The sequence below is a fragment of the Mercenaria mercenaria genome, chromosome 4 (assembly GCF_021730395.1).
Source record: "Mercenaria mercenaria strain notata chromosome 4, MADL_Memer_1, whole genome shotgun sequence".
Lineage (NCBI taxonomy): Eukaryota > Metazoa > Mollusca > Bivalvia > Venerida > Veneridae > Mercenaria > Mercenaria mercenaria.
Window position 1 is genome coordinate 59,254,190 of NC_069364.1, and position 9,690 is coordinate 59,263,879.

The following is a 9,690-nucleotide window of genomic DNA, read 5'->3' on the forward strand; positions in this document are numbered from 1 at the left end:
ACCGTGAAACAGCGTGTTCGGCGAGCATCGTGTCCGGACACGCTGTTCACCGCGATTTGCGGTGAAATCACCCAGCTGGGTGGTCAAATTTCTTTGAACACGCTAGTCTGGTGTCACGGTGATGGGTGTCCATTGGAACTTTTCATTTTGGACGTACTGTACACTGGTCGCAAAAGCAGAATCAATCGTGTCCAGCATGATAAGGGTTAAAATGTTTTAAAATGCAACTTCAGCCCCTGAAAACATTGCCCAGATCAGCTAATCAAGTCAGAAAGGAAAATAATTTAGATATAATCTGTTTTACAGGTTTATATTCAACCAAAAATTTCCTAAAAAATGCTAGTCGATAAGGCGTAAAAAAAAAAAAATTGTTTCCGGTATCCCGACCTACCCTAAATTTTTGGCCCGACCCTAAATGTTTTTATGGCCTTGGAGAATATTTTTTTCAACTTTTTAACAAAAAGATGCAAAACTGCACTTTTTATGCTTTAAACATGGCTAGTGATGTTAGAAATCAACTTACTGATGCTTTAAAGGCGCATAACCCCCTTATTTGTAATCATTTTTTGACAAAAAAATAATTTCCGAAAAGTCTCCCTTAATAAACAAGAGCTGTCTCCATAGGATGACACATGCCCCCCCGATGGCACTTTGAATGAATAGTTATGGCCGATGTTAGAGTTTAGGACCTTTGACCTACGGACCTGGGACTTGCGCGCGACACGTCGTCTTACTGTGGTACACGTTCATGCCCAACAATTTTAAAATCCATGCATGAATGACAAAGATATGGACCGGACACGCCCATCAATGCACTATCACGAAATATGACCTTTAAGGGTCTAAGTGTGACCTTGACCTTTGAGCTGCGGACCTGAGTCTTGCCCGCGACACGTCTTACTGTGGTACACATTCATGCCAAGTTATTTGAAAATCCATCCATGGATGACAAAGATATGGACCGGACACGAATGCGCTATCATGAAAAATGACCTTTAACGACCAAGTGTGACCTTGACCTTTGAGCTACGGACCTGGGTCTTGCGCGCGACATGTCGTCTTACTGTGGTACACATTCATGCTAAGTTATTTGAAAATCCATCCATGGATGACAACGATATGGACCGGAAACAAAAATTGCGGACAGACCGACAGACGGTTCAAAAACTATATGCCTCCCTTCGGATGCATAAAAAAAATTCCAAAAAAAAAAAAAATTCCGACCTACCTACCCTAATTTTTTTGAGCATGTTACCGGAAACAAAGAATTTTTTTTTTAGGCCTAATTCATAATTTTATCATGACATCACAGTACATTAGGGGTTCTAACTGACCAATCAGAGAGCTGCATTTTCGAGTACCTGCCAGTTTCCACTTGGGTATAACGAAGTATATTTACAATGAACATATAGTGACTTTAGAAATAAATATCACACTATTTTAGAAATCAAATTAAAATTTTTCACTGCACATGCCGCGGATGATGCTACAAACAACAAAACTTTGAAGTTTCATTGAAATATTATATCGATTTAATACCTTCATTTTAGTTAAAAGTTTGAGATTTTACACAGGGAGCCTATGATAAAGTCCGAGTAAAATGTTGTCAATACCCAAGTGAAATAAGTATCATTCCCCAATGTTTTGGACATGTTAAAATTATGAATGGATTTTCATTAAATCTGGATTTTTAACTGAAATCTCCACGGAAATTGACATGTACGAGGACAGTTTATCGTGCTTACCTCGTTTATTTCATAAAAATACGCGTGAATAAAATTTGAAACACTCAACGCTAATGCAGCTCACTGATACAGTGAAATACAAGCAAACGCTGACAATGATTTCCTCATTTGTTTTTTTTTTAGAACAAATGGCGACTTTCCATGTAAGGGGAATAACTGACAATTGATTGTTCCTAATGGTATCAAGTCAACTCGTCCCCTAGTCAACTCGTCCCCCAGTCAACTCGTCCCCGATTTGGTCATTTCGTCCCCCTCATGATAAAATTTGGTCAACTCGTTCCCATTTTGGTCAACTCGTCCCCCTTTTGGTCAATTCGTCCCCCCTTTGGCAATTTTGTCCCCATAATATTTTAGGCATTTTTGTTTTATTTATGACATTTTTTACTTCGAAAACTTGTATTTAAAATTATCTTGAGTTTTGAAGGAGTTATATTGGAAATAGTTCACTTTAAATAATTAGGTTTGATACAATGATAAAAGAAATATACTGAAAATATAAGACAATTAACTGAAATAATATAAAATAAAAATAACTAAAATGCCCTTAATATGAAAAATACGATATAACAGAAAATCTAACTGTTTAAAAATCATAGTAAGAAAAGAGAGATCAATAAATCCTTACCCCTGATCATAATAGAAGAAAGTTTTAATTAGAAATACAATAAAGAATAAATAAACAACGAATATCTGTCACTTATGTTTTACTTAAAATAACCAACATGCTTTATATTTATTTTTGTCATTAAAATATATCAAAAAAATACTTCAAAAGTAGGGTGACAGTGGTTTCTAAAATAAAGTAGAATGAGCATATCCCTGCATACGAAAGGTGTTAAAGATTATTAATCACATTAAAAGGCGTTGATTGGGCTGATTGGAAGGTGTTAATGGTATTTAATTGCATGAGAAGGTGTTGATTGACCGGATGAAATGTGTCAAAATTGTCCCCTAGTAGAATTACATGTGTTAATAGTTGACTGAAGTGAGGAAATTATTTTTATAAAAAAAGTTTAATAGAAAGTTCAATCTTATTCAAGAGTTTGAAAATAAGCCGCATCAAATACGGACATTTAAACAGTAATCATGTTGTCCAACATAGCAGACTTACGAAAAAAAAAACCACAAAAAAACCCCAAAAAATCCTCCTTGTTAAATCGATCATTTTTAAAGCAAAAATTTCTTAAACGAACGAAAACTTGTGTATATTTTAGCATAAAATATACTTATTTGGCATGTTTCAAAGAAAAAAAAACAAACTAGTTAATCATACTATGGATTTTTTTTCAAAAATACGTTTTAAAAAAGGGGGCCGAAAAAGGGGGGACGAAATGACCAATTTGAAATCACCTAGGGGGACGAAATGACCAAATTGGGAACGAGTTGACTGGGGGACGAGTTGACTAGGGGACGAGTTGACTGTAAATCTTCCTAATCCCCGTACCGTAACCCGTACTGTATGTACGGTTAACGGTTTAGATACATTTTAGATGTCTTAGAACCATTATATGAGCAATTACTTAGCATAATCAATTTCTTCATAATATATATACCATTGAATTACCAGTTTTCAAACCCCTAAGGAGTTTGGGATAATTACTTAAAATTAATGAATTTTTCAGGACATGTCTAAATAGAACTTTACCAAGTCAAGTGATGACTTTGACTTTTAAAAATTATGAATTAATTAATAAAGCAATACATATTAAGAAATAAATATCAAATTTCAAACACATGCTTTTTATTTGATTTGATTTAATCATATTTTATTGGCAGTGGCTAGAGAACCGGAATCGGAATATTATTTTTATGTAATAATTTGCATGCTTTTTATGTTCTCTATGTGCTATTGTTACTATAACATCTTATTTTCATGCTATGTTTTATGTGCTGCTGTGAAGGAGCTGCTGCTCAGTTCATTTCAGATCTGATCTGAGGTGATATTCTCGTTTAGCATATTTTTTATTCAGCTTTTTGCGCCAGTTTTGCCTCTCAGTTTTTTACTTCATGTTTATCTTAAGCAGTTCTTAGGCTTTTGGTCAAGAGCAGCAGGTCTTTCACAGGTTTAACTTCATGTTGTACTGCTACATGTAATTTTGTATAATCCTATCTCTTATTTTACAGCTTGCTTACTATATGTTTTAACTGTTTGTCTTTGTTATATATAGTCGGTTAAAAAGGGCCTGTCGCTTATGTTGTATTGTTTCTCTGTCTTGCCGACTTAAAATAAAATTTATCTTATCTTATCTTAATCGGTTCCCTAGACAGCGGACTTATTCGTCCGGAACCGGTTCTCTAGCCAAAGTACCGTGCATAGGCTAGAGAACCGGAATTTTATTTCTATGCATAAACCTGCCGAAATTCACTTTGTTTCTTTTGGTAAGTATCATGCATATTATAATCTTAATTAATTTTACCATACCCTTGTATTTATCTGCAGTTACTGTGTCCAGAAGTTTCTCGCAGCATACCGTGTCCACCATATTGGAATGATAAAACAAATGAATGCGTGAAAACTACTTTGCCATTTTTAAATGTTATTTGCTTTAAACATGTATTATATTTAAATTATTTAAATGTAAAATTGTATTGTTTTGTATATGTGTCATTAGAAGTAAAACTAACGGATGTACAAAATAATTAAATTGCCATGATAGCTTCCAGCGGATTCTTTGCTCACTTTAAATACTGGTTTATAACACCTCGGAATTTCACGTGCATCAGTCTTTATTGGATTAAAGTTTGAAGTGATTAGCAAATTGGAAAAAACAAAAACAACATGTAATCAATACTTATAAACAATAATGACTTCATTTGTTTAGATTGTTTCTTTTACTCTATAGTACCTTTGAGTTTAAATTTCAAGTTTAGTTTGGCTTGCTCCATGCCGAAAGATTTTCGCATTTTATATCATTCCAATATGGCCGACAGTATGCGGCGAATAGACACAGTAAACGCAGGTAAATGCAAGGGCATGGCTTGCTGAAATGGTAAAACTAATTAAGATAATAACATGCATGATACTTACCAAAAGAAACAAAGTGAATTTCGGCAGCTTTATGCATAAAAATGAAATTCCGGTTCTCGAGCCTATGCATGGTACTTTGGCTAGAGAACCGGTTCCGGACGAATAAGTCCGCTGTATAGGGAACCGATTCCGGTTCTCTAGCCTCTGCCTATTTTATTACTCTTTGATATGAAGTTATTACAATAACAATTCCAACATACTGTACATAATCAAAGGGCAAAAGGGTCGGACAACAAGTTCTGACAACATTAGAGACTGTCCTTCCCTTTTAGACATGTATTTTAACATGGCGACAGATTCAATAACCTGTTTCCAAACCTCCTGCAAAAATGCATGTTATAATTGTTTCAATGATATAAGAGCATTTTAAGTGTCTTCACTAAGTTAATGCAGATTTTGATATTCATCACTTGTTAAATTGGACCGTGTCTCTTTTTGGTATATATCAATGACTTACCAGACTCGGTCAAATGTAATGCAAGAATGTTTGCAGATGATACCATGATATACCTTACCATCAACTTCATTTCAGATAGTATATCTCAGCAACAAGATCTCATTAGCTTAGAAACCTGAGAGAAGACATGGTCCATAATGTTCAACCCTGACAAATGTGAAATCCTGAGAATCTTTAGAAAGAAAAATCCTGTGGTCTACCCCTACAAACTTCATAACATAGAGCTAAAAACATGTGAGGCAGCTAAATACCTAGGCATAACCATCTCCAAAGATTTAAACTGGTCTAAACACATTGACAATATTACTTCCAAAGCAACTTCCACTCTTCGCTTCATACAACGAAATGTCAAAACTGACAATAAAAAGGTCAAAATTGCTGCCTACAACACCTATATTCGCCCACGGTAAAAAAAACTCTCACTAGTAAAGTCGAAAATGTTGAAAGGTCAGCTGCTAGGTACGTCATGTATAACTACAGTTACACAAGTAGCGTTACCCAAATGTTGAAATCCTTATACACTCCAATACAGAAGGTCTTACAACTCATTAGTAATGTTTTACAAAATAAGGGCCCAGACAATTGCAGTCGACCAATCTCATCTTATCCCAACTAGAAACCTAAATTACTTAATCCCCATGTCTCACACTCAGTACTTTTCTAACTCCTACTTCCCAAGGACCATCCGACTCTGGAACACCCTACCAACCTATGTCAAATCTAGCCCCAGTCTCAGTATCTTTAGAGAGAGGCTGGCGGTGGTCAATATGTAATTGCATTGCTACTGTCCTATTTTACTTTAGCATACTGTCTTTTAAGCTTTTATTCTCTTAACATTTGTAACATAATTTCTTTAACAACTGTTTCTGTGACAGCGCCGCCCAGTGATAGTCGGAAAACGACGGTTGGGTGAAAGATGCAGATGTAGACGTAAATGTAGATGTAGAATATCTGTCTTTTTTCTAAAAGCTAGTTAAATATGGAATGGCAAGAAAATTAAAAATAAAGTCTGAAAAAAATTAGTATCTTTAAGTGGTTCCTTGATTAAACCAAGTATACAAACACATTTGAAACAATTTTTTTTCAATTAAAACAAAAGCAAAATGACATTACTATTTACAAGATTTTATTCAAATTGTTTAAGAATGGTAAGAGTCCACTAAACTGGAGTTGTAAAGCTTTTTTTTCAGTCAAATTGTTTTCATTGTTTGGTCAAATTTTACTGAATTCATATAAGCCAAATAACACATTTAAACGAAATTGTACAAATATGTTTTTAATAATGATACACAACTTATAAATGACTTTGAAAACAAGACAATAAGGAATTTCCTCCAAGAAAGATGTTGCTTTGGACTGAACTGTTTTGATATCTGTCTTCTGGCCTGTTTCGTCGGGCCCTTAAGGGTGTTTCTCTTGTTGGTCTGTCTTCTGAAAAGGCATCGAGTACATACGTTTTTGGTTCTAAAGGTTTGCTTTTTATATATTTATACACGAGCATTTTTGTGTTTTACATGTCATGCCTTTTTGTTTCCATTAGGTGTGTTAGAGATTCACCTGGAGGGGATTACTTTTATTTACACTGTCCCATGTCTTTGGAACATGGCGGGGTTTAGGGTTATGGTTGGGTGCGCACCATAAACCGGTTTAAGCTCCCCAGTGGTGTTTTTGCCACTGACCGTTCCAAGGCGGTGCCCCACTGTGTTCCTTTGTTTGTTCGTTTTGTCCTCGTGTGTTGGCTTTGTGTGTGTACGCGTGTATGTGTATGTGTGTCTTTGTGGTGTGCACGTCTGCGTGCTGTGGGTTTCGTTTTGGGGAGGCTGCCTTTTTGGTACGTGGCATTCCCTGTTTGATATTTGTCTTTGTTTTTTTTTTTACATAAAACAGAAAGTATATGCTTCGGATATATGTGAAGCATGCCGAAAGTAATAGTGAAAATACCATATATGCACATCCCCTTGAATTTAATTAAATAAAATATTTGTTTTAAATGCATTTTTAATTTTGACAGCTGTAGCAGGTACCTTATATTCCAAGTACCTGCAAGTGCCAATGATAAGGTAAAATAAACCGAGTGTAAGTTTGGGGTTTGAAAACAGATGTGGCTTGAAAACAGGTACGTTGACGATAGATATATATAAAGCTAACATATTTGAGTTTTAAACAACACTGTTTGTCAAAAATAGTACACACATAGCACATGTATAGTTAAGCACATTATAATAATCAAAGTAATCAAAGTTAATACGTATTTAATTCGAACACAGTCGGTATATATATACTTTATAGTAATAATATAACCTGTTTATAGGCCATTTCCAACAGCCTTGTTGCTGGGCTAACCCTTGAGCGACGTAGTTAGAGTATACGCCTACGGATCACGAGGTCCGTGTTCAAGCCCCAATAGTCCCTTGGTATTTTTGCTCACAGGCTTACTTTAATGGTGTCAGAAGTGTTTGACGGCCTCATGTGGTAGGCATGGGGTGTTATTCTGGAGAGCCAGTGAGCTCTAGAATAATTCGGTAAAAAGATTGTTTACATTTAATGTCATTATAAAAAAAAACAATGATGAATATCCAACCGGTAAATCCACATTCCAAAAACCCAGTCTCCCCAAAACGAAGCTCAGAGCACACGGACGTGCACAGGACAAGTACATGAACAAAAACACACGCAGTCACAGACAAAACAAACACACAAGGACAAAACGAATAAATACAGGAAAACAGTGGGGCAATGATCAGTTGGAAATCCACCACTGGGGGGGGGGGCGGGTGAGGCGGGGGGGGGGGCTTAAACCAGTTTACAAGGTTAAGACTCATTTTCGTTCCAGTTTGCCGGAAACCCACAGATTGTAAGAATTACTAACAATGTCTGACAGTATGTGCACGAGTAGTAAGATCTTTTTAAAAACTGCCTGAACGCCTGTTTTTCGCCTACAATAAAAAATACACAGTGGACATACAATTTGGCCGGTCTGCGTTCTGTGGCAAGTAATCAAATAATCAATAATCATGTAATTAATCATATCTTCTTTTTTTTATTTTATCACAAAACTACCTACCTACCTACCTAGCTACCTCTATCTTCGATTACTGCTTAACTTCCTTTTCGGGTATTATTAGAAGATGCACAGTCAGTGCAAGAGAAAGATTTTTACAAAAGTATTGACAGTGAAATGTCGAAGTTAGAAAGTGAGACTGAAAACAGTTAAAAGTGTTAGATATACAGACAAGAATAGTAAAACAGGTTAAAACACACTCTGCTACAACTTATTGCATGTATATTGGTATACTGCCTGCTTGAAAGATTCAAGCGTATGCAGGAGAACAATTTCAGATGGGAGGTTGTTCCATAAGACCAGACTATTTGAAAACAAAGAAGGTAATTTGGTAATGATTGGAAACTGTTTGGATTTGTCTATAGGTCGTGGGGGTGTGGGGTGGAGTGGGGTCGTGACGATTCAGTCTCCTTGGTCTCTCAAAATATGCTGGGACCTGAATAGCTACTAGTAAATGGACAATGTCGTAAAACATTATGCCGTACTGTACCTACAACAATATGTTTCTGTAGGAGAAGACCTTTATAAGCTGTTGCTTTCGGCTCTGATCCTTTTTCAGGCATTATCTTATGTACCATGTATCATGAATTGTAAATATTGCAATTTTGTTTGAAATAAACTATGTTTAAACTAATTTTGCATCAGTCCGTCCGTTATCCAAAGATGTTAAACCGAAAGTATTTGCATTTCTGAGACACCGTCATATTTGGAATAGTTGTTGTATATCCATGTGAGGGCTCTTCTTTGTACCATTTCTATTCTGTTGATATTAAGTTAGTCTAGGGTGACCAGAATGAGGATGAGTATTCTACCTGATAGGAGTTTATATGTTGTTTCTTTAACATTTTTTGTTTTTAGAATGGATGTTACGTTTGCTGTTGTGCAGATTTTATTAATATGAGTGTTAAAGGAGAGGTCGTTTGTTAGGTCTACACCAAGGTATTTTGCATTTGTTATGGTTTCAAGGATCTGGCCATGCAGTATGTAATCATGTTGTATTGTATATTTGTTTCATGAGATGTTGAAAACCTGGCATGTTTTGGGTTGAAGTGCATTTCCCATTTACTTTCCCATTTCGGTAAGGTGTCAAGATCATCATATAACATATTGCAGTCTGTCGTGTTATTGATAGTAAGATAGAAGCTGTGTCATCAACAAAAGTCGGTCCTGTGATTTTACATGATCCGCTAAGTCAATAATATATAGACGAAAGAGAAGAGGCCCGAGGACACATCCTTGGGGCACAGCAGATGTCACAGGAACTTTCAACAGATTTCCCGCCCTCCAGAACAACCACCCGTGTTCTGCCTATTAAGAAAGAGCGGATCCAGCCTAGAGTGCAGCCTTTGATACCATGCTCATGAAGTCACGTTGTAAAGCAGTTTAGTGTGACTTACTT

The 9,690-nt window shown here is 36.0% G+C and overlaps 1 protein-coding gene across 1 annotated transcript in view; it reads right to left on the minus strand.

Annotated features, from left to right (window-relative positions):
* LOC123551870 (DNA helicase B-like) overlaps positions 1-9,690 on the minus strand; it is a 71,365-nt gene that overhangs the window by 60,150 nt on the left and 1,525 nt on the right. The window lies entirely within an intron of this gene.